General features: G+C 54.2%; 1 long non-coding RNA gene across 1 annotated transcript; it reads right to left on the bottom strand.

The window, feature by feature from the left end:
* Positions 1-2,732: 2,732 nt before the first annotated feature.
* Positions 2,733-10,783, bottom strand: LOC139040795 (uncharacterized). The gene is made up of 3 exons (XR_011495110.1): positions 10,446-10,783; positions 5,761-8,122; positions 2,733-4,895 (listed from the first exon to the last, which is right to left on the bottom strand). It is a non-coding gene; the product is annotated as an uncharacterized lncRNA (long non-coding RNA).
* Positions 10,784-22,880: the final 12,097 nt, after the last annotated feature.

Below are 22,880 nucleotides of genomic sequence, written 5' to 3'. Positions count from 1 at the left end.
GCTGTTTGGTGGGATGAAACAGGTAAGACGCTCCCAATGACCTGAGTCTGGAATGCCAGGCACAGGGGTTTGCACCCGAGCTGATGAGCCAGCGGAGGAATTGCTGGATCCCATGTAGGTGGGAAATTCTATGGACTTTGTATACCATGGTCCCAGAGAGATCTTTCCAGAACAGAAATCGATGGCTCCCTAGGGCCTCCGGCTCACTATGGAAGCCCAGGCCTGATCCTAGCACAGAGTTTCCCAAACTTGGCCCAAGGGGCTGGATGATTCTTTGTTGGGAAGGACTGTCCTGTGCACTGTGGGGTGTTTAGCAGCGTCTCTGGCCTCTACCCACCAGATGCCAGCAGCACCCTCCCCCCATGTTGTGACAACAAAAATGCCTCCAGACATTGCCACTGAGGACCACTGCTCTGGACCGATTCACTGAGAGCTGCTGGAGGTAGGGCCTCGGGGGAGGTTGGTAGATTTTTTTTTTGAGGAAGATTAGCCCTGAGCTAACTACTGCCAATCCTCCTCTTTTTGCTGAGGAAGACTGGCCCTGAGCTCACATCTGTGCCCATCTTCCTCTACTTTATACGTGGGACGCCTACCACAGCATGGTGTGCCAAGTGGTGCTGTGTCTGCACCCGGGATCCGAACTGGCGAACCCTGGGCCGCCAAGAAGTGGAACGTGGGAACTTAACTACTGCGCCACTGGGCCAGCCCCGGTCGGTAGATTTTAAATATCCCCCAGGTGACTCTGGTCCAAGTCAGACTCTGAGCCGCTGCCAGGTGCCACTTCCTGCCAGTCTCTGCCCTGAGCTTCAGGCCCATCACACCAACCCAGAGCGGACCCCCAACGTGACCTTTAACCTCCCGAGGTCCAGCTCTTCACCTCTGCCCCCTCACCCCCTACCCTGCTCCTGGTCGGGGAGAGAAAAGTCAGTATCGAAGTAGCCAGGGGACCCCCATCACCTTCCCCTTTGGGGACTGATGCTCGGAGTGGGAGCCATGCGTGGCTGCCTCTGTTGGTCTGTTCCATATGATTGAACTTTTGGGGTAATTTATGGGCTTTTCAAGGACGAGTCCCTCCATGACGCTGACCGTCCATGATTGCCTCAGGCTGCTCAGGCTGCCCTCAAAAGTACCGTGGACTGGGGTTTAAACAGTAAACGTTTCCTTCTCCCAGCTCCAGAGTCTGGAAGGCCGAGAGCATGGTCCGGCATGGTCAGGTCCGGGGAGGGCCCTCTCCTGGCTGCAGATGGCGGCCTTCTCGTTGCATCTCCCCAGGGGCCAGAGCAAAGAGAGAAGCAGGCTCTCCCCAGCCTCTTCCGAGGGCACTAATCCCGGCATGAGGACCCCACTCTTGTGACAGAATTACCTCCCAAGACCCCATCTCCCAACACCATCACGTAGGGAATTCGGGCTTCAACATATGAATTTTGAGGGGACACCAACATTCAGTCCATAGCAATGATTTTTATCTCACCCATTGACTTTTTTTTTTTTGTGGTGAGGAAGATTGGTCCTGAGCTATATCTGTTGCCAATCATCTTCCTCTACTTTGTACATGGGATGCCACCACAGTATGGCTTGATAAACAGTGTGCAGGTCCACACCCGGGATCCCAACTTGTGAACCCTGGGCCGCTGAAGTGGGGCATGTGAACTTAACCACTATGCCACCAGGCCAGCCCCTTACCCATTGGCTGTTGATGTGAAGTTCTTTGTAAAGGGGGCTTCCTGTATTTGGAGGTATAATTGCTTCCTGCTTCTCTCCTTCTATGCCTTTGTCCATGCTGTTCCCTCTGCCTGGAACACTGTTCCGCCCTTTGAGGCTCAGTGCAGGCATCCAACTTCCAGCACATCCCTGGCCGCCCTGTCCAGGCTAGTTCTGGCACCTCCTGTGACCCCACGACATCTGCCCGGTTGGTCCCAATTTTACTGTGTTGTCCCGTGTTTCCTTCACTCCGCAGCGCCCCCTGAGGAAGGCCTTTCTCAGCTCTGTGTCGAGGAGGGGGAGGGGTGGGGCTTGGCAGTCGGTCATGTGATGGCTTGAGTCCTGTTTCTGCCACACATAACCTCGCTCGGCCTCCGCATCTTTCCCTGTAAAATAGAGACCACCACAGCCCTTTCCTCCTCAGATCTGGGAGGACGAAGACATGATGGTGACAAACCACTCTGTCACTTCCGACGTAAAGGAATCAACAAATGGAGGCGGGATTGCAGACTGGTAATGAGTTCAGGCTCTGCCTCGGAAAAAATGAAACTCCCGGTTCGACCCCTCTCTTGCTGTGTGACATTATGCAAATTACTTCACCTCTCTGTGCCTGAGTTTCTTCAACAATAACTTGTTTTTGTGGCTTCTTACAAAAGTGCTTAGAATGGTGGCTGGTAGAGAGTAAGCACTCAATCAGTGCTAGCTCCTGGAGAGGAATAAAATTCATTAATACGATGACGTCTGTGGACTATCTCCCTCCACGCCTGCCAAAGATAATTCTATACTTGCTACTCCTATCTACCCCTCTGTCTGCAACTTCTTTTGCATTAGTGTGTCCATGATAGTCTTTTCTTTTTCTTTTTTGGTGAGGAAGATTGGCCCTGAGCTAACATCTGTGCCAATCTTCCTCTATTTTGTATGTGGGATGCCGCCATAGCATGGCTTGATGAGTGGTGTGTAGGTCTATGCCTGAGATCTGAACCCACGAACCCTAGGCTGTCAAAGTGGAGCGTGCACAAACTTAACCACCTATGCCACCAGGCTGGCCTTATTTATTGATTTTTAAAAAAATATGAACAGGTGCCACGTCTACCTTTACAGAAGCAAACCAGCAATCTGGAACAAAGTTCTATTTTACAAATGAGGAAACTGAGGCCCAGCGAGAGGAAGGGGCTGAGTCAAGATGGAGAGTGAGCTACCGCAGAGCCCGAATTGGCCTCCAGGGGTCTGTCCGTCAGGCCCTGTCATCTCTGGGAAGACTGTCTTTGTCCTAAACACGTGCGTGGCTCTCGGCTCTCGCTGCTGCTTCCTCGGAGCCCGGTGATTCTGCCTTACTCTCTGTTCTGAAGCCGCCTGAGACCCATGGAAGAAGCAGGTCACAGGTGGAGAAAAGAGGTGGGCTGGGCAGGCCCGCGACTGAAGCCAGAGGGGACCGTGCAAAGTGGCAGCAAGGCAGGTGACAAAGCAGATTGGGGAATTCAAAGACCCTCGAACCCCAGGGATGCTCCGAACGAGGACAAATGGTCCTGAGAGCATCTGCCCACAAGGGAGTTTATAAGACAATGCAGAGGGGGCTGCTACCCCAGACCATCAGAAACCTGTGAGACCACATGGGAAACAGCTCAGGTGGGAGGACGGGGTTCCTGTTCTTGGCCGGGAGGACAGGGGCCATGCTACAGCCACATTTGGGCGTCGTCAGGAGGCAGCACTTCGGTTTGGAGCCAGATTGTCTGGCTCCACATCCCAGCTCTACCACTTACTAGCTGTGTGCCCTTGGGCAACTTGCTTAACTTCTCTGAGCCTGCGTGAAACGGGGACGGTAACAGAACCTACACCACAGGGAGGGTTGAATGACATCAGCCTTGGCTCAGAGTCAGTGGCCCAGGGAAGATTCAAAGAGCCAGCTCTGCAAATAGCTGGGGGAAGAGCATCCAGGCAGAGGAAGGGCAAGGGGATGGCTCAGAGGCAGCAGTGTGCCCAGGGTGTCTGTGGAGCCTCGAGGAGGGCGTGGTGGCAGGAGCAGAGCGAGCAAGGGGCAGAAATGTTGTAGGTGAGATTGCAGAGGTGGGGCGGCGAGTCAGTTTTGTTTTATTTCCATGATTTTGGTGCTTCGCTTCTTTTTATGGAAAGATATTGGCTTCCTGTTTGTTGCTGTTCCAAAGCACCCCTCTAAAATAATATCACGCAAGAAAAAATCAATTTAAGGAAATATAAAGGGGCTATAGCACAGGCCACAAACCAACCAAAATCACGAGGGCTGTCCCGGGACCACTGAGGTCTGGGAATAAGGGAGGCGGGTCCACCCCCGCCCCCCACCCGCCCCTTTGACTCAGCACCGGTGGGTGTGGAATCCCGAGGCTGAAGTTTCACTGCCGGCCCCAGCCGTCGCAGCCAGAATCCTGAATTGTTCCTGATCCAGATCTTTCCAGTGGGGAGACCCCAGGATCCCTGCATCCACTCGCCTCCCTCATTGTACAGATGGGGACACTGAGGCCCGGGGAGGCAGAGACAGACATTGACGGTTAGGAGGGAAGAACTGGTCACAGCGTCCGTCTGACTCACGCACCTGCTGCCCCCCATCTGGACTCCAGGGCATCAGATGCACAGGTTTCCCCAGCGACCTCTTGGGGGTGGAGGCCGGGGAAGGCCACGCCTCCCCCCACCCCCCGGCCCTGAGGACCCCTCCTCTGGCTCCCCTCACAGCCCACATGGACAGGCTCCCTGAGCATCCACCATTGACTGGAGAAAGCAGACAAAGGAGGGAGGAGGGGGTGAGAGTGCCAGCCCAGGGGCCTCCTCCGGAGCCGGCAGGGTGGGTGGGTAGGACCTGGTCCAACTGAGGCAGCTCTGGCCACCCAGTCAGGTGCTGCGGGGTTATGGGGGACATTACGGTGGGGCGTCTGGAGGCTCCTCTTGTGCCTGAGGGAATGGAGACAGGGCAGCCCCGCCTTGGCCACCAGTACGGGGCAGACAGTTCTAGCAACAGCATGCTTTGCCCCTTTAGAAGGTAACTGCCCCCTGGGGAGTCGGTTCATCTCTGCGCCAGGGAGAAGGGCCCTCGGGGTGAATTCTGACGGTGCTGCTTTTGCTCCCCATGTGCCGCCTCGAGTCACGTCCTCGTGGGATGGTGGAGGCCTCACCCACTGCCCTCTGAGCTCCAACGGTGTGTTGGGAACAAGGGACAAATCATCCTTCTGCAAAAGAGAAGCCACAGTCCCTACCAATCCCATACGTGGAGTGAGTGGCCATTTACAAAGTGCTTCCCTGCTGGCTCACTTGTTGAAGTCTCGAGGTCCCCAGGAAGTTGGGGACACTGAGGCTGGAGAGACAGAGGGCTTCCGTGAGGGCTGCGCCTGACTTTCTCCACCTCCCTGTTCTTGAGAGGGGAGCTGGGGAGCGGCCCACGTGGGAGTCAGCAGGCTGGGACCTGCTACCAGTGTGCTGGTGACCACGGGAAAGTCACTCACTGGGATGGCTTCCCCAATGCGGCTGGGCCAGGCACTAGCCAAGGTCCCTCCCAGCCGGAATACCTCCTGGGAGCAAGTGTGATGCCCACAGCGTCCCCAGTGACTGCTGCGTCCTCATCCCTGATCTGTGATGGGCCTCAGAACCCGTCCCTGGCACTGTCCTCTCAGAGGCAGGAGGGCACAGGGGTCTTTGCAGTGGCCCAGCTCTGCCACTTACTGCTGCCTGACCATGGAAAGTCGCTTAACCCTTCTGAGCCACATTCCTCCTCTTTAAAATGGGAAAGCAGACCCTGCCTCCCACAGTGGCTGCGAGGTTCCAGGAGGTCTGAGCCGGTAGGGTAGGAGGAAGGATGGCCCCTGAAAAGCTCGGAAGTCCCCAGGGGAATCTTAGAGTGCGGTGGCCTGTGGCTCTGAGTGCCCACGGTGTTTTCTCTTTGGTGGCCCCGCATTTTTTGCCTTGAACTGGCATTGTCTCCCCTGCGCTCTGTCTCCCCTGCTGGACTGTGGGCTGCCTTCTTTGTGGTCCCACTTAGCAAATGCTCGGCAACGTGACAAATGAATGAGTGGGAGATGTGCCCCTTAGGTACCGTACCTGCTGCCTGCCGACTCCCCTCTCTGAGCCCTCTGTTGCCTTGTGTCCCCATCTCTTGAGGGCTTGTCACTCTAGGAAGGGAGTTCCTCTGCAGACAGGCGCTCATTCCTACCAGCTATGACGGCCGCGGCCCCCAGCAAGGCCAGCTCCAGCCTCTGGATGTGGACCTAGGAGGGAGCAGGGGGGGGAGAGACGGGGCGAGGCCTTGCTGGGCGCCTGCACCCACCACGTGGGCACAGGCAGGGGTCAGACCCAGCTGGCAGGGGGCCATGGGTGCTTCAACTCCCAGGTGTGCACGGGGAGGGCTGTCGCAGTCATTGCTCTATGCCCAACGCCTGGCGTCCATGGGTTCTTGGTGAGTACTTGAGGGTGGAGAATCTTGCGGGTCCCAGTAGAACTGCAGGTGGCCCTAGCGTCCTCTCATCCAACCCCACTTAGATGTGGATACTGAGGCTCAGAGAAGGGGCGTCTCTTACAGCTCTGGAGGAGAAGAGCTGGGTTGATGACTGCCATGCAGCTGAGACATCTCTCAGGGCCACGAGCATTTGGCGGGAAGTGTGTAATGTGTGTGTGCACTTGTGTGTGCATGGTGGCCGGCGATGAGGAATAGCGAGCCACCGAGGTCAGAACCATGGGAACCTGGCTCAGGGGCCGCAGCCGCCCACGTGGAATGGCTGGTTCACTTCCGCTTCAGAGGCGGCCGTCATGGGGCAAAAGAGTGCTGGGCTTGGAGTTATAGACCCGGCTTTGAGTCCTCATCACACTCTGATTTGCTGTGTGGCTTTGGTCCACCAACTTAGCCTCTCTGGACGGCAGCGTTCATTCTCCTAAAATGGGGGTAACCAAGTGGACTCGGCCAGCTCTGCAAGGCTGCTGTGAGGCCCAGAGATAATGGGGCCCCAGGGGCTACGATATTTAAAGAGCCTTGAACAGGGCCATCAGCAGTTCTAGGCTGTGGGCCTGAATTTGCTGCTCAACCTCAGATTGTCCCCTCTCCCTTTCCAGGCCTCGGTTTCCCCAACTATAAAAGTGGGATTGGACTCAGTGACTCGAGGTCCTGTCCAGCCCATGATGCTGACCAGCGAGAATGCTGACTTCCCCCTTTGCATCACACCTCCGGTGGGATGGAGGGGGACAGATCAGCTGAGGGTGCCACCTCCTGCCCCTGGGCTTCAGAAGACGGTTTCTGAGAGCTGGAAACATCCTCTCGGCCAAGCCGGAGGCAGCACCTTCCTGAGTCGGAGGAGCCTGGGGGCCTGGGCGCTCACTATGCCGGTGGGGTACGGTTTCCAGCTCAGGAACTCAACCAGACTCTCCAGAAAGAGATCCTCGGCCATGACGAAGAGGCAGCCAGCGCGCAGAGGAAGCTGATGATGTTTGTAGTCAGACACAATGCCTTCTACAAGCAACAAAAGTAACAGCCATTGTCCAAATCTAGGTCCTCCGTCCAGGCCTGCCAGGAGCTTGCTCTGTGACCTCAGGAAAGACTCTGCCCAACTCTGGGCCTGAGGATCTTCAGCCAAACACGGCTTGCTGAGCTAGCTGACCACTGAGGAGGCCCCAGCCGGCCCTCACCTGCAACAGAGCAGGTTGGGGGAACCCAGGGCTGCCTCCGGATCCACAGGCTTTGTGATAAGGAAGGATGTTCCCACTGCCGTCTCCCCCTCAAAGCCAGCCCTGACCGTCCTGGCATCAGATACGCCGGTGGAGCAGGGACTCAACACCCAGATGGCCCCTCACCCAGCCCCTTCCCCACCGGAAAGGGCAGGAGGACCCCTGGAGGTCCCCATCCTCACACACTCCAGGTCTGCCTCCGTCCTTACCCACCCTGGTCCCTGCATTGCCTACACGCATCATTGTCTTGGGCTTAGCATCGTTCCAGGAGCCTCTTACCAAATGTGGACCCTGGTGATGGGGAAAGAGCACGAGCATATCCAGCCCCTTACATGAGAACGGGTTTCTCTGTAGGAAGGGAGAGACTTACAGTTCTGAAAGGGGTCCTGCCCAGGAGGAATGGGCTGACCACGCATCTCCTGCCTCTGCTGGGTAACCTGTACAACACCCTTCCATTCTCTACACCCTCTGAGAGGGCAAGGGACAGCCACAGCCCAGCCCAGCCTGAGGGGCACAACTGTGGGACCTGGCTACGGCTTCTGGGGCAGAGGGTGGGCTGAGGGCATGAAATGGGATGGGTAGGGACGGTCCTTCCATCCTCCACCCACCTCCATCCATCCATTCTCGTGCGGGTGTCTCCTCCGTGCCTCCCTGGGCCACCCCAGGCAAGAAAGATGCTCCGGCACCTGCTGCCCACCCAGCTTAGTGCATGGGCGAGAGGGACAAGGACACAGGTACGTCCTGGGAGCTGTGGGGACACAGAAGCCGGCCGTGGTGGGTTGGAGAAGACTGCCAGGAGGATGAGACGTGTAAGCTGAGTCTTGAAGAACCATGAGGAATCAGTCAAGGCCAGGAGAGAGTGCGCAGCAGGGAGACGGCGAGGTGCTGGGACAGGGGACGGCACAGCACAGGGGACGACAATGGCTGTGTCTGGCTGGCACTTAGAGATGAGAACAGATGGACGCCCGGCTGTGGGCCGGGGCTGCAGCCCTTACGGACTTGCTGATGTTGGAGGCAAGCCGAGGGCACCATGGAACGCAGGAGGGGTTGACGGCAGTGGAGTGACAGTCAGACTTGCCCAGGAGAACAATTACTCAGGCTGCCGTGTGCGGAGCAGGCTGCATGACACCTCCAGGCTGGACCCCACGGGGGCCAGGGCAGAGGGTGGAGGGAAGGGCGCAGAGGCAGGGATGTGAGGGGCCGAGCTCCGGGATGTGGGGAGCTTGGGCGCCCTCTGCTGTCCGAAAGGCTGGAGCCTGCTTCCAGCAAATCCCGGAGAGCAGCTCCGGAATGTCCTCCAGGCACAGACGCCCTTCCCACAGTTACCCCAGGCCTGGGGTGGAGAGGAATGGTCTCAACGCTCTGACTTACCAGATGCGGTTTAGAAAACGAATCCATTGTTATCGCCGAGATCCCTGAGACAAGGAACCGTAGGCCAGATTTGAAACAGTCATAAGAGAGAAGTTGGGGTTCCTTGAAACCCACAAATTGCTTCCTGTCCTGCTATTCTCTAAGAAAACCAATGTCTGGGGGCCGGCGGTGCAGAGAACACCATTCCTCTGACAAAGGAGTTCACCCCGCCTGCCGCGTGGCCCATCCCAGGCCCCGCTCCAGCCAGGCTGGTCTTCCCTGGAGCACACTTAGGATCAAGCTGTGCTCCCGCTTCCCCCATTTTACTACTCAAACCATCCCTCTTGGATCCCTGCACCGTCCCATCCTCTCCAACTCTTTTTCTGTTCCTGGATCCTGTAGTTTGGAGGATGTTAGCTCTTGGTTCTAAGGCCTCTGGTATATTTCTGCAATTCTTCCTTCAAATGTTCACTGAGCGACTACTGTGTGGCAGTTACCAGGATGAATGGGCACTGCCTGTGGGGACAGTCCCATCACTGTGCACTGAAAGCTGGAAGCTGGGGGCAGTCAGGACAGAGGACTGAAGTGACAGTGGGGTGTGGGGACACCTGCTTGAGAGGCCGCCCCGGAGCTGGGACTTGGTGTGTAAGCAGGACTCCACCAGGGGCTGGGGACGAGGAGAGCGCACAGGGAAGCGTGCAGGAAACGGCATGTGCCCTGGTCTCCTCTCATCTCCCATCCGGGCTGATGGCCTCCGGAGGGAAGGAGCCACACCTTACACCTGTGTGCTCTCCTAGACCGACCCTGACAGAGACTCAGGGCACCAGCGATGCGTTGCTGGATCCCAAGGCAGCCTGGCTGCTCGGAAGCCTGAGGAAGATGGAGCCGCCCCAGCTCTGCCCGCCCTGCTCCCTGCTGGATGCGTGTGTCAAATTAGGGGAGTGTGAGGAGAGCATTCCTGGGATGCAGGCTCTCCTGTGGGGGGGGCGGGGGGGCAGGGCGCCCTGGGAAGGACCCATTTCCAGTGTGACTGAGAGAACAGAAACAGAGAGAGGAGACTGGAGAAGGGCCGGCCAATGTTCCGCTCCTCTTAGCCCACTGCACCTCACCCTACCGCCTATCCCAAATGAAGGGTCCCCCAGACCTGCCTCCTGACCCCCCACCTGGCCCATGTATTGGGACCTACTCAGAGGCAGCCCCCTAGAATGGATACCAAGAGTTCAGCACCACCAGGTGAAGGCTCTTAACTGCAGAGACCAGGTAACCCCCAAGGGGACAAGAGCAGCAGAGCGATGACCACGTGGAAGGCCTGGGCAGGGACCAGGGAGCCACTGGTAGAGGACCGGCCCTGGAAAAGGTTGTTGGTACTTTTGACCAACCAGCCGAAGTGAGTCCGCTCCTCACCTTCTAAGGGATCCTGGCGGGTCTGCGAGGAAGGACCAGTCCTTGGGAAGGCAGGTGGGAGTCAAATAATTGTGCCACCACCTGTGGCCGTGCCAGTGCCTCCGGGTTTGCGGGATGGGGAAGGGCAGGGAACTTTGCCTGCTGAGCATGTCCTGGGGGCCGGCACGCAGCAGTGTTGGTGTAGGTGTGGACAGCCTCTCCCATCCCTCATGGCCTCTTCAGTTGTAGGATGAGTGTTAAGCAGGGCAGCTGGAGGCTTTCTCATCTCCCTGCATCCTCAAGCCTCCCCAGCATCCTCCCCATGCTCCCCCTCTTACCCCCAGCACTCCGGGAAATGGATGCTCACGCCCGGCTCCTTGAGAAGGCTGCTCTTCATCCTGGGCTTCTCCTGGAGCCAGTCTGGAGGCAGGAGGCCCGGCCGGGTCACCCTCTGGAGTAGGCTGGTCTGGCTGGGCTGGGTTGGGCTGAGGGTCTGCCTTGGTGGGAGGCCCCTAGCTTCAGGTCTGGGAATAACTGCAGCTGCTCCCAGGGCTCCTGCTGCCAGGACTTGGGCTGAGGACCCCAGGTGCAGGCTAGGAGAGAAGATGAGTCAGAACCCATCTCAGGTATGGGGCTTGTGCCTGGGTGACTCAGCGCCTGTCACCTCTGCCCTCTGGGCCGGGGCCTTCCAGAACAGGGGCTGCCCTGCCCAGCAGCCTCTGAACTTGATTTGACCTGGAATAACCTGGCCCCCGGGGATGGGGAGAAACTGCCACTCGCAGCCTCTGTGGGGTGCAGGGGGACACAGCTCCTTCCGGGACAGAAAAACAAGGACCGGACAAACTTTCCAACAACTGCAAGACAGACCACACCCAAGCTGGCTGATTGCAGTTTTGGCAAAAGCCAGTAGTGCCGTGCGGGTGGTGGCGCTGGGCAGGTGGTGGGAATTTATAAACAGTCCCCATCCACTGGCCCAGGATGAGCCAAAGGTGGGCAAGTGGGAATCAAATAATTGTCCTGCCACCTGTGGCCATAGCGGTACCTCCTGGGCTTGGGGTGATGGGGAAGAGAGAAGAAGGAAATTTCTGCTGAGGGCCTGCTATGAGCCAACACTGAGCCAGGAAGTCAATGTTTAACAATAAATCAACCTTTATGACTATTTCCTCTGTTCCTGGCAGTGGGATAAGCATTTTATATGCATTATCTGATTTTAGCCTTATCTCAACCCCAGGAAGTAAATAGCTCTCTTTGCTCCCATTTTGCAGACGAGGCTCAGAGATAGGAAGCCACTTGCCCAAGGTCACACAACCAGTAAATGACTGGGCTGGGACTCAAAGCCTGGCAGCGTGGCTCCAGAGCTTGTGGGCTGAAATCCTTGTACTGTTGCCCCGATGAATGAAAATGAATGGTCTGGGTGTTTTAAAGGTCAGGGGCGAGGGAGAGCTCGGCGGGGAGGACAGGGGTCGGCCGTGAGGCTCTTGGTAGGTGACAGTTCTCCATGGGGATGGGGCTAATGAATAAATCCCTTAGAGGCAGTGGGTTGTTTTCCCTCTTTCTAGTAAAAAGAAAGCGGGGGCCACATTCCCCTGGATTTTAATTCCTACCGTGTAAATTCAGGAGGCCATGTTTGAGCATTCACATTTTACAATTTTCCTGCCATGGAGGTGGTGACAGTGGGAGGGGGAAAGCCTTGGGAGGCTGTGACGGACAGATAGCTCAGGTGACAAGTCCTGGACAGGGAGGAAAGGGAGGGACAGTGTCCGAGACCTGAAGGACCAGACGGGGCCACAGAGTTGCTGAGCGCCAGCTCGGCACTGGGCACTGTGCAGGAGGTATTTTTGCATGCTGACGTCTCTCAAGCCCCAGGAAGTTGGCTCCATTCCATAGAAGAGGAAACTGAGGTTCAGGGAGGCCAAGGGCCTTGGCCAAGGTCACACAGCAAGGAAGCGCCTGGAATGGCAACGGTGTGTGGTCAGACGCCAGTGCTGGGACCTCTGATCAATCTGCCCCTTGGCCTGCAGTGGCAGCACCTGATTTAGTGGGGAGGGTGGGGTGGGCGGGCGGCTGGGCTCCAGGAGCTGAGCCCAGAGACACACTGATGCTTAACTCTCATCTGTGAGCTGGCCCAGCTATGCTTGGGAATTCATCCTGCTCTCAGTTCCCAGTACTTCAGGGCCCTTCTGACACAGTCCTAGCTGGACTGAGGGATGTGATTGGTGGCAGAGGCCTGTACCAATTAGCCACCGGGAAGCACAAAAGAAGGACGACTTCTTAGCAGAGGGGTCTCAGACGGAATGGGCTGTCCAGGGAGACTGAATGTCTGGGCACTGGAGGTGTGCCTCCACCCAGGCATTCGCTTTCCAGAGTGGAGGTGACGGGAGTGCTTCAAACAGCCAATAAAGGCTTGGATTCACGAAGCCAGACTGATCTTTCTCAAAGTATGTTCCACAGAACGCTGGTCCCAAAAGATCAGCAGCAAAAGGGTTCCACGGTGAAATAAGTTTGGGAAATCCTGGATATCCTCTTCCTTTATCTTTAGCATATTGAAAGCCCTGAGAGTTCCTGCAGTGGAGCACTCTATTTTAATATTCAGGACACTTCCCAAACTTCACTGTCTGTGGGACCTTGGTTCTCATAGCCCAGTGATTCTCCACACTTAAGATTCTTGTGGGAAACGCTTTTAGGCAAAGTGGCCTTAAACTTACAAACTTTAAGTTCTGTATTTTTTTTCTGGCCTTCTTTGCCCTCCTTTTGGTTTTCTCATGCACATATCACGGTGTGGGGGGGATTGGACTGTGACCTCTGGGGTCACTTCCAGCTCTAAATAATTTTCTCATGGGACTGACAGCTGGTGCAGTGAACTTTAAACAACTGGCGGGGGAGTGGGGAGGAAGGAGATGCTGAGGTGGGACTCAGAAAAGCAGAGGGAGAGTCTGTCGTGAAGTTCCCACTTCCTGAATGAAGGACGTGAGCTCTGAGGCCTTGGAAAGCTCAGCCTAGTGTCCCCGCCCACCACACCCCCAGAACCCCCGTGCAGGGCCGCTGGGAGGCAGAAGTGGGCTGGTGGAGGGGAGGGAGCAGGGGACCCTTGGGGGCAGTGGGAGGAATACCCCTCCCCAGGCCCCTCAGCCAGCTTAGGACCCACAGGGCCTGTAGCCTCGCATCCCCAGGGAAACCAGCTGGAGGCCTTGCACTCCCTGGGTCTCACACATATTCTTTTTGTTCCTTCGTCTCCAGGTGGGTGGGGTTGGGAGGGACAGAGCTGGCCAGGACCCTCCAGCCCCCAGCAGAGCGGACCAGATCTTGAGTGCTGGAATTGGACAAGCCTGGGCCGCACCCTGGCTCCACTCCCTGGAGCAGGCTGATTACAGCTCAGCATCTTCCTCTCCTCACTTGTCACAGGGGGCGTGCCTATCCTGGGTCGGGGAAAGGCTGTGGGGATTCAATGAGACACTGTCTGCAACGTGCAGGGCCTGGCACAGCAAACGCTCAATAAACAGCCAGCAGTGCCACCAGCCTGTACCTTCTGCAACCCCACCACCAGGCTCCATTTGGTCCTCGTCTGGTTCTTGGTTAAGATCTAACACATCCTTCCTCTTCATCTGGAGAGATGATCCCATGAGAAGAGGGGCATGAGAGCTCTGGGCTTCTGGGCAAGGGGGGTGGGGGAAGGATGTGGAGAGGGAAGGAGAGCAGGGAGTGTATTGAACTAGAGGTCTGAGATGCATCTGTGGAGCTCTGAGCTGAATGCCGCAGGGGCCCAGGCAGCAAGGAGTAAGACCTGCCCACTCTTGGGGTTTGTGGTCAAGCAGGCAGAGAAAACCTGTGACCCCAATAGGACTGTGCTGTGGAGGCCAGGAGGCCAGGGAGGGCTTCTGAGGGGTGTGTGCCTGCGTGTGTGTGCACAGGTGTGCATGCATGTGTGTGCATGCGTGTGCATGTATGTCAAGCAGAAAAGGGCAAGAGTTGAGAGGTATCGAATCACCTCATGTGACAGAGGGGCTGCTGGGGGCTGGGGGCCCCCTTAGAGGACCGGGGCTCAGTGTATGCCAGTTAGTAAACAGCCAGCCTCCCCCCAGTGCTTCCCGACAGAGTGCTGGTGTAAAGAGAGGTTCATTTGTAAGGAGCCAGGGGCCTTGGTGGGAAATGAAGGCTTCTGCTCAGGGATGGGTCAGGAGGCCTGGATGCCAGTTGTGGCTCTGAGTGGTCCTGGGCAACTCCTTCCTCTCTCTGGGACTCTGTTTCCTTAAAGTTGTCTCTGTGTGGATGCGTTTCTGGGGTTGGAATGGAGATGGCTGAGGCCCCTCCGAGCTCTAACAGTCAGTGATGAGCAGCAGCCTGGGGCTCTAGGTAGCAAATTCCTCCCTCGGGTAGATACTGTTGGGGCCCCTCACTTCCCATTCACTGGGGAGTGGGGTACCCATTTCCAGCTGCTGTAATTGTTGGGCTCACAGTTGCTCCCTTCTGGGAATTTAGGTTACACCCTTGTCCCCAACCCTGCAGCCAGTGACTGGCATAGAGTATCTCAAGGTGGGACCGAGTCTGTGCTTGTCAGCAACCCCTCATGTGGAATCAGGTTGAGGCAGGTGGGCAGCTCAGATCACATCTGTCCTTGGCTTGTTTCACCTGCCCTGTCCTGCTTCCCTCACTCTTCTTCTCCTGAGAGCACTCCTTCATAAACCAGTTGCACCAAATCCTTGTCTCAGGCTCTGCTTCTAGATAAATTGACTAAAGACATTCCCCTGCTTGTTTCTGCCATGGGGAGCCACTCACCTGGCGCCAGGACCTTCACTCTGAGCTTCCAGCCATTATTGGCCCTCTGGATCCACCTCAGCCCCACGGAGGAAGCACCAAAACATCTTTACATCAGGCTTTGGATCTTTTCCTCCTGGCCGCACCTCCTGCTTCATGCTCCGGTTGCACGTGAGCTGTCAAAGTCTTCCCCAGCCCCCAACCCAGGCAGTGAGAATCTTAGCACCCTCCTTGCTAGTTGTGCATTTCCTTTGGCAAGTCGAAAGTTGACGATTTCACCTATTTACAGTAAGGGACAGAGGGAGTGAAGATGATGGTAAATCTTCATGGAGTTAGAGGTTGAGCCTCTTAAAAGATCTTTTTAATTTTGGAAAATTTCAAACATTCACAAAAGTAGGGAGAATGGTCCAGTGAGCTCCCACGTACCGTCCCCAGGTACCGCGGTCCCCAGCTCTCGGCCGATCTTATTCATCTGTTTCCACTCCGTCTCCCGCATCAGACAGCAAAACTCAGACATCCTGTCATTTTATTTGTAAGCATTTTAGTATTTATTTCTAAAAGATGAGCACTCTTTAAGAAAAGTATGACCACGTGCCACAACTGAAAAATTAAAACTAGTTAAGTCCCGGTGCTCATGGAGGCGTATTTGTGTCTGATTCAGTGACCCTACAGCCCTGCAGAGCTCTGTGCTGCATGTCAGATAACGGGTCTTGTCGAGGAAAGTTCGACACTATGAGTCAGAAGAACTTCTTCTCACCCAGTTCTTGCCACTTAATCGATATCACATATCTAGGCAGTGTGCAAATTTCTCTGATTGTCTCACAAGCATCTTGTGACCTTTGACTTGCTCCCATCAGGAGCCAGCCACAGCAGGCAAATGGCACCAGGCTGATCAGTGGAGCTGTCTTACTCGCCTGGCACCCTGCCCCGCTCTGGGAGGTGTGCAGATCCTTGATGAGGCAGTGCCAGGGGAGGAGGTGAAGGTGGGCTCTGATCACCCTCGGCTCTCATCCTGGGCCCCTGTCTTTCCATCTGGCTTCTCTCTCTGCACATTGTTCTGCTGAGGGTGGGGAGGGAAGCAGGAGGGAGAGCCCAGCGGCCATGCCGGAGACCCCCCACCTTGCCAGGACTTTTCAGCTTGTTGGGCACAGCATAGCCCTTCAGAGCCAACTCTGGGTCCGGGCTGCCTGAGTTCAAACCTTGGTTCTGCTGCTTCATAGCTGTGAGAACTAGGGCAAATTATTTGACCTCTCTGGGCCTCAGCTTTCCCCTCTGCAAAGTGGGGATAATACCTATGGGGCTGCTAGAAGGTTAAATGAGTTGGAATATGTAAAATGCTTAAAGCAGAGCCTGGCATGTATTAGGCACTGTGTTTAAGGATTACAGTCACTCTCAGGGGTCACCTCTGCTCAGCTGTCATGCACGTTCCATGTCACACACACAACCAGAGAGTGCAACCTCCCGCACACTCACTTAGCTGTCACGCCCAGTGGAGGTCACTCCCCTTCTCTCGGCCATGCTGGACCTGGTGGCCCTCCCGTGAGGGGTGAGGCTGGGCAGTTAGTGGCTCTGGAAGGTTCATTTCTCCTGAAGGCACCACCCACCCACAGCTGTGGTCACACACGTGCCCTGGGGCCTCCCGTGGTGTGGTGCCCACCTGTCATAAGGCAATTTGTACCCGTTCATCATCCATACCTTTGGTTCCTCAAACATGAAATGAGAGTTTTTCTGGGACCTGTGGCTTTGCACTGGGTTAGAGGCCTCCGCTTCACAGTTCTTAGTCACATACGACATATAACATACACACACGCGCGCACACGCACACCCCACACCCTTGTTCATTAACTGACCCACTCGTTCACAAAACCCTTAACGAGCTCCCGTGACAGGCTGGGCACGCTGCTCTGTGCTGGAGGTCCAGGAGTGAAGGAGAGGCCAGCCCTGCCTTGGAGGAGCTCGGGGGCTGAGGTAGGCGGAATAACGGCCCCCGATGTCCTCTGGGTGTCCGGGTCCGTGGAACCTGTGACATTTCCTTACACAGTCAGAGGACTTTGCAGATGTGATTAAGGACCTTGAGGAGGGGAGAAGGCCCTGGCTTCCCTGGTGGGCCCCACATAACCACCAGGGTCCTTGTGGGAGGGAGGCAGGAGATCAGAGTCAGTGAGGGACCGGACGGGGCTACGCTGCAGCTTTGAAGAACGAGGATGTGGTCGCAGGCCCTAGAAGCCAGAAAAGGCAGGCAACTGGATTCTCCGCTGGAGCCTCCCAAGGAGCTCGGCCTTCCTCACAGCTTCATTCGAGACTTCCGACCTCCAGAACCGGAAGACAATAAACGTGCTGTTTTAAGCCCCGAAGTTTGTAGGAATTGGTTACAGCAGCAACAGGAGCATGATAGAGAGTCCAAAGGGGAAGACGATCAGGGAGACGGGCGACTGTCTGGGGAAGTGAGGTGACCCTGGACGTGTGGTCGATGAGGTGACCCGGGACACGCGGGGGAGTGAGGTGACCCTGATGTGCAGGGAAGTGAGGTGACACTGGACCTGTAGGGAAGTGAGGTAACCCTTGACACATGGGGAAGTGAGGTGACTCTGGATGTGCGGGGAAGTGAGATGACCCTGGACCTGCAGTGGTTGAGGTGACCTTGGACGTGCTGTGTGCTGAGAGCCCAGCAGCAGCCAGCTCACGTAGAAGGAGGAGAGAAGCATGAGACCAGGTGAGACTTCCTGGAGGAAGTGGTATCCACACTGCGGTCTGAGGAGGGTTGGGAGTTAAGAGGGACAAACAGGAGAGTGGGGGGGCAGGTGGGGACAGTACTCCAGGCAGAGGGGTGTCACAGGCTCCGTGTGGCTCTAGGGTCAAGTGTAAGAGGTGGACGAGGAGGGACAAGCCTGGAGAGGTGAGTGGGCCACGTCTCCAGTGCTTTGTAAACTTGCCAGAACATTTGGACTTTAGCCTGAGGCCAGAGGGGAGCCCCAAATGGCGATAGGCTGAACAATAACACTCTTGCTTTTGTACTTTGGAAAAGTCCCTCTGGCTGTCATCCAGCCCAGAGGTGGGTTGGGCCAGCTTGGAGCTGGGGACACAGGTTAAGAGGTTGGGAGGCTGATGTCATGATGCAGGTGAAAGATAATGGTGGTCCACAAGTGCTAGGAAGGAAGACGGGAAGAATGAACTGAGTTGAGAAACCTAGAGCGAAGAGAGTCAGTGGAGGGTGATTATATCCGGGGCGGAGGGAGGGGAGGAACCAAGAATGATGTTCAGATTCTGCTATGGCAGCAGCCAAGTCTGTAGTGACCCTGACTGACAAACGGATGTGTTGGAAGAGAAGACGTAGATGTCTTTTCAGTGGGATGAAAGGAGATGCTGAAGCTGGCTCAGAGAATAGATCTGGGCGGGAGGGAGAGATTTGGGAATTGTCAGGATAGTGACAGATGGTTCCATGAAAGCAGGGACTTTAGCCTGAGGAGGCACTCGATAAGCAGCTGTTGAATAAAACATTAAATGAAACCAAGGCAGCAGATGAGATCACCTAGGGAACAAGCAGAGTGCAGAGAGAGTCCAGGGTATGCAATACTGAAGCAATGGATGGAGCGATTATCAAAACAAGGATTTAACAAAGCCCATTGGTTTTGGTGACGAGGAGGCCAAGGACAACAACGCTGGAGAGAGCAATTTCAGCGGTGTGAGTGAGAGGTGAGGAAGTAGACTCTATTAAGGAGAGGAGAAAAATAAACCCACAGCCAAAGGGGCTTAGGGGGTCAAGACAGGGCTATTTAAGCTGGGAGGGAAAGAAACACATTGCATTTTCACATTCATGAAATTTAAATGGGCAAAAGTGTAACTGTGGTGGACGGACTCCAAGGTGGCCCCCATCCCTCCCCCTCGACTGTGGGTGGGACCTGTGATGTGCTTCTAACTGATAGACTGTCACAAAGGCGATGCCAGGTCACTTCCATAATGATGTTGTTACATGAGGCTTCATCTGGCTAGTGGACTTGCTCTAGAGACTCTCTCCCTGGCTGGCCCTGAAGAAGCAAATGGCCATGGGCTGGGGCCCACGTGGCAAGGAGCTGAGGTGGCCTGAAGGAAGCTGACAGCTGACAGAAAGAGGCTGGAGCCCTCAGTCTCATAGCTGTGGGGAAATGAGTTCTGCCATCAACTGTGTGAGCTTGAAAGTGGGCTCTTCCGCAGTCGAGCCCCAGATGAGAATGCAGCCCAGCTGCCACCTTGATTGCAGCCTTGTGAGACCCTAAGCAAAGGACTAAGCTGTACCTGGATCCTGACCCCAGAAACTATGAGACAATAAATGCGTGGTGCTTTGAGCCATTAAATTTGTGGTAACTTGTTACATAAAAATAGATAACTCACACAGTAACATTTTTTGTTTCTTTGTTTCCAGCTTCTAAAAAATGGAGATAATTACATAAGATGCATAAATATGTACAGCCTGATGAATTTTTATCTATGTATACACCCATGTAATCATCACCCATACCAAGATCTAGAGCATTTCCCACGCTCCAGAAGGCTGCCTCATGCCCCGCTCAGTCAGTACAGCCAGCCTCTGGGGCAAAACCACTGTGCCGGCCCCTATCACCATCAGTTGATGTTGCCTGTTCTTGAAAGTCTTATCAATGGAATAATACATGTGTCCTTCTTTCACTCAGAGATTCATCCCTGTGTTAGATGTGTCAGTAATTCTTTTCTATTTATTCATTTTTTGTGAATATGCCACAATTTATTTACCCGTTTTATTGTTGATGAACATTTGAGATGTTTTGAGTTTTTGCCTATTATGAGTAGAGATGTCATTAAAAACTCTTGTACGTGTGTTTTGGTGGACGCATTCACTCATTTCTGTTGGGTATATATCCAGGAATAGAATTGTTGGATTCTATTGTGGGCTCTTCCAGTTCTCACCAAACATCTTTTACAACGTGGTTATTTCAAATTATACTCCCACCAGCAATGTGGAAGATGAGCTCCCAAAACTCATCAAGACTTGTATAGTCAGTCTTTTAAATTTTGGCCATTTTGGCATGCTATGTATCTCATTGTGGTTTTAATTTGCATTTCTCTACTGCCTAATGATGTGTGTCAAATGACACACTTATTGGCCATTTTGACATCCTTTTCTGTGAAGTGTCTGTTCAAGTTCTTTGCCCATTTTCAATTGAGCGGTCTCTCTTATCTTTATTTATTTTCAGGAGTTATTTCTATATTTTGCATATGAGTCCTCTGTCAGATATTATGTGTTTGAAAATCTTCTCCCAGTCTGGTGAGCATTTTCACACTTATGATGGTGTTTTTTGATAAGCAGAATTTCTTAATTTTAAGGAACTCTAATTTGTCAATCTTTTATTTTCTTTCTTTCTTTTTTTTGGTGAGGAAGATTAGCCCTGAGCTAATATCCACTGGCAGTATTCCTGTTTTTACTGAGGAAGACTGACCCTGAGCTAACATCTGTGCCCATCTACTTTATATGTGGGATGCCTGCCACAGCATGGCATGATAAGCGGTGCATAGGTCCATGCCCGGGATGCGAACCTACAAACCCTGGGCCACCGAAGGAGAGTGCACAAACTTAACCACTATGCCACTGAGCCGGCCACTCAATCTATTCTTTTATAATTCGTGTTTTTTATGTCCAGTTTGAGAAATCTTTGCTTATCCCAAAGTAATAAAGATATTTTCCTAATTTCTTTAGAAGCTTGTTTTAGTTTTCAAATATCTTGAATTAATTAATTTTTACGTATAGCGTGAGGTAAGAATTAAGGTTGATTTTTTTTCTCTACGGATATCCACTTGTTCCAGGAGCATTTATTGAAAAGAACATCTTTTCTCCATTCAATTCGGTGGAGCCTTTGTCATAAATCAAGTGAACTATATATGCGAGGGCCTGTTTCTGGACTCTCTGTTGATCTAATTGTCTATTTTTGCACTGAAACTGTGCCGTCTTAGTTGTTATTGTTACTGCTTTATACCAAGTTTTGCAACCTGGTAGTTTAAGTCCTATAACTTGGTTTTTCTTTTAAGATTTTCTTGAATATTTTAGACGCTTGGAACTTAGATGTAAAAATTAGAATTAGCTTGCAATTTCCCGCAAAACAAACTGTTGGAATTTTGAATGGGATCCTACTAAATCTATAGATACATTTTGGACATAAAGGACATTTTAACAAAACTTTGAGCAAAATTTTAACAAAATGGTATATCTCTCCATTTATTTAGATCTTCATTAATGTCTCTTAGTAATGTTTTGTAGTTTTCAGAATTCTCTTTCTTCTTCATGGTAATTACTTCTCCAGCTCCCATTTCCTCTCAGTGGTGGAAAATTTAACTTTGCCGTTTCAGGATAACTTGGTCCCTTCCTGTGACTTCTAATCCACAAGCCACGATCTGTCCTTGCTGGCCTCTGTGGACGTGCAGCTCATCCCTGCTGGTCTCTCCCTGGTGGGCCCTGTCTCCACTCTTATTTGCTCCAAGGCTGCAGCCTCGTGCCCTCCACAGCTAACATCAACCTGCTCAGGCTCTTGCCGTTCCCTCTTGGGGACACAGAAAGCTTTCTGATGCTTTTACTTACATCCACATGGGCGTGTAGGACTCCGTGTTGCGTGACCGGGCACAGCCCTGAGCCCTGTCTAACCCACATTCTGGCTCCATGCGGTCTGGACACGGGGTATCTCTAGGGACATGTCTTGCAGTCTCTCAGGTTCCAGCCTGGGATTCGAAGAAGCATCCAGCCCTTAATTCCTCCTAATTGATCTGTGGTTTTCGGCCCCACAGCTCCGGAGGGACTGAGTCAACCGGAGACAGATGGTGGCAATCCCAGCCTGAAGCTATGCCCTCTTTTCCTCCTTGTCCTCCCTCCCTCCCTCCCTCACACCCTCCCTCCCTCCCTCTCTCCGAAGTCTCCCCTCCGTTCAGAAACATCTCAGATCTCCTCTACATGTGGCAGGGAAACTGGTCTTAAACCCGCAAATGCATTTCCCCCCAACTCTGTACTCCGTGGTCTTAAACCCTCAGCTCTAAGTCCTCAAGATTCCTCTTGACTTTGAAAGCCAAAACTTGTTGCATCCCCCACCCCAACTCTGCACTTGCATGACCCTGGGAGCAAGTGCCTCCTTAAAGGGGGCCTCGCTAGCCCCACGCTCCTCCCAGCCCTGTAGCTGAATGACACTTAGCCACCTAGCCAGCTACCCTCCTTTGGGAAGACCTCACAGAAGGGGCAATATTAAGATGGGGTTTTGAAGGAGGAGCAGGAGTTTGTTAAATGAATACACGGAGGTGCCGAGCCACGCAGTCTTAGCCCAGTCTTTGGGATGAAGAAACAGGAGGAAAGAGGGTAAGAGGTCACTTGGGTTTGGACCTGAGAGCCATGTGGTCAGAGCACGGACTCTGACATCAGATGAAGCCAGGTTCCAATTCTGGCACTGCCTCTTACTAACTCGGTGGCCTTGGGCACATGATTTAGCCTCTCCGAGCTTCCGTGTCCTCAGCCGTAGAGAGTGGGGATATGAATGCCTGCTTATGGGGGCCCAAGTGGGGACAGAACAAGTGTAACGATCCAGCACACAGAGCCCAACACCCAGAGATGCCCTCTGCTGTGACGATGGGACGGCTGCCCAGGTCTTCTGAGAAATTCGGGACAACCCTCTGAAGTTAAAAAGAAAAAGTCGTTGCAATGAGACCAGCTCAAAATGTAAGCCATACTGTTTATTTGCCTCTGAGGTGTGGTCCAGACGAGCCACCCACCAGGGCCTCCGAATACAGGGGGAGAGGCCTCCTCCACCCGGAGAACCGGCCAGCTCACGGGGACCTTCACGGGCAGCCTCGCTCCTCAGGCTGGCGGGAGAGGGAGGGGTGCTGAAAGGCGCAGGGGGGGCCTGAGCCTCCTGGGGGAGGCTCCCTCCATCACTGTGCACCTGTGGGTGCTGACTGGGCTCACTGGGCTGGCTTCAGCCCTCCTCTGCACCCTCCCTCACCCTGGGAGATGGGCAGGGCTGGAGTCAATACCGACT

This window comes from Equus asinus, chromosome 17, assembly GCF_041296235.1.
Source record: "Equus asinus isolate D_3611 breed Donkey chromosome 17, EquAss-T2T_v2, whole genome shotgun sequence".
Lineage (NCBI taxonomy): Eukaryota > Metazoa > Chordata > Mammalia > Perissodactyla > Equidae > Equus > Equus asinus.
The sequence above is the reverse complement of the archived record's forward strand: the minus strand, read 5'-3'. Positions and strand labels throughout refer to the sequence as shown.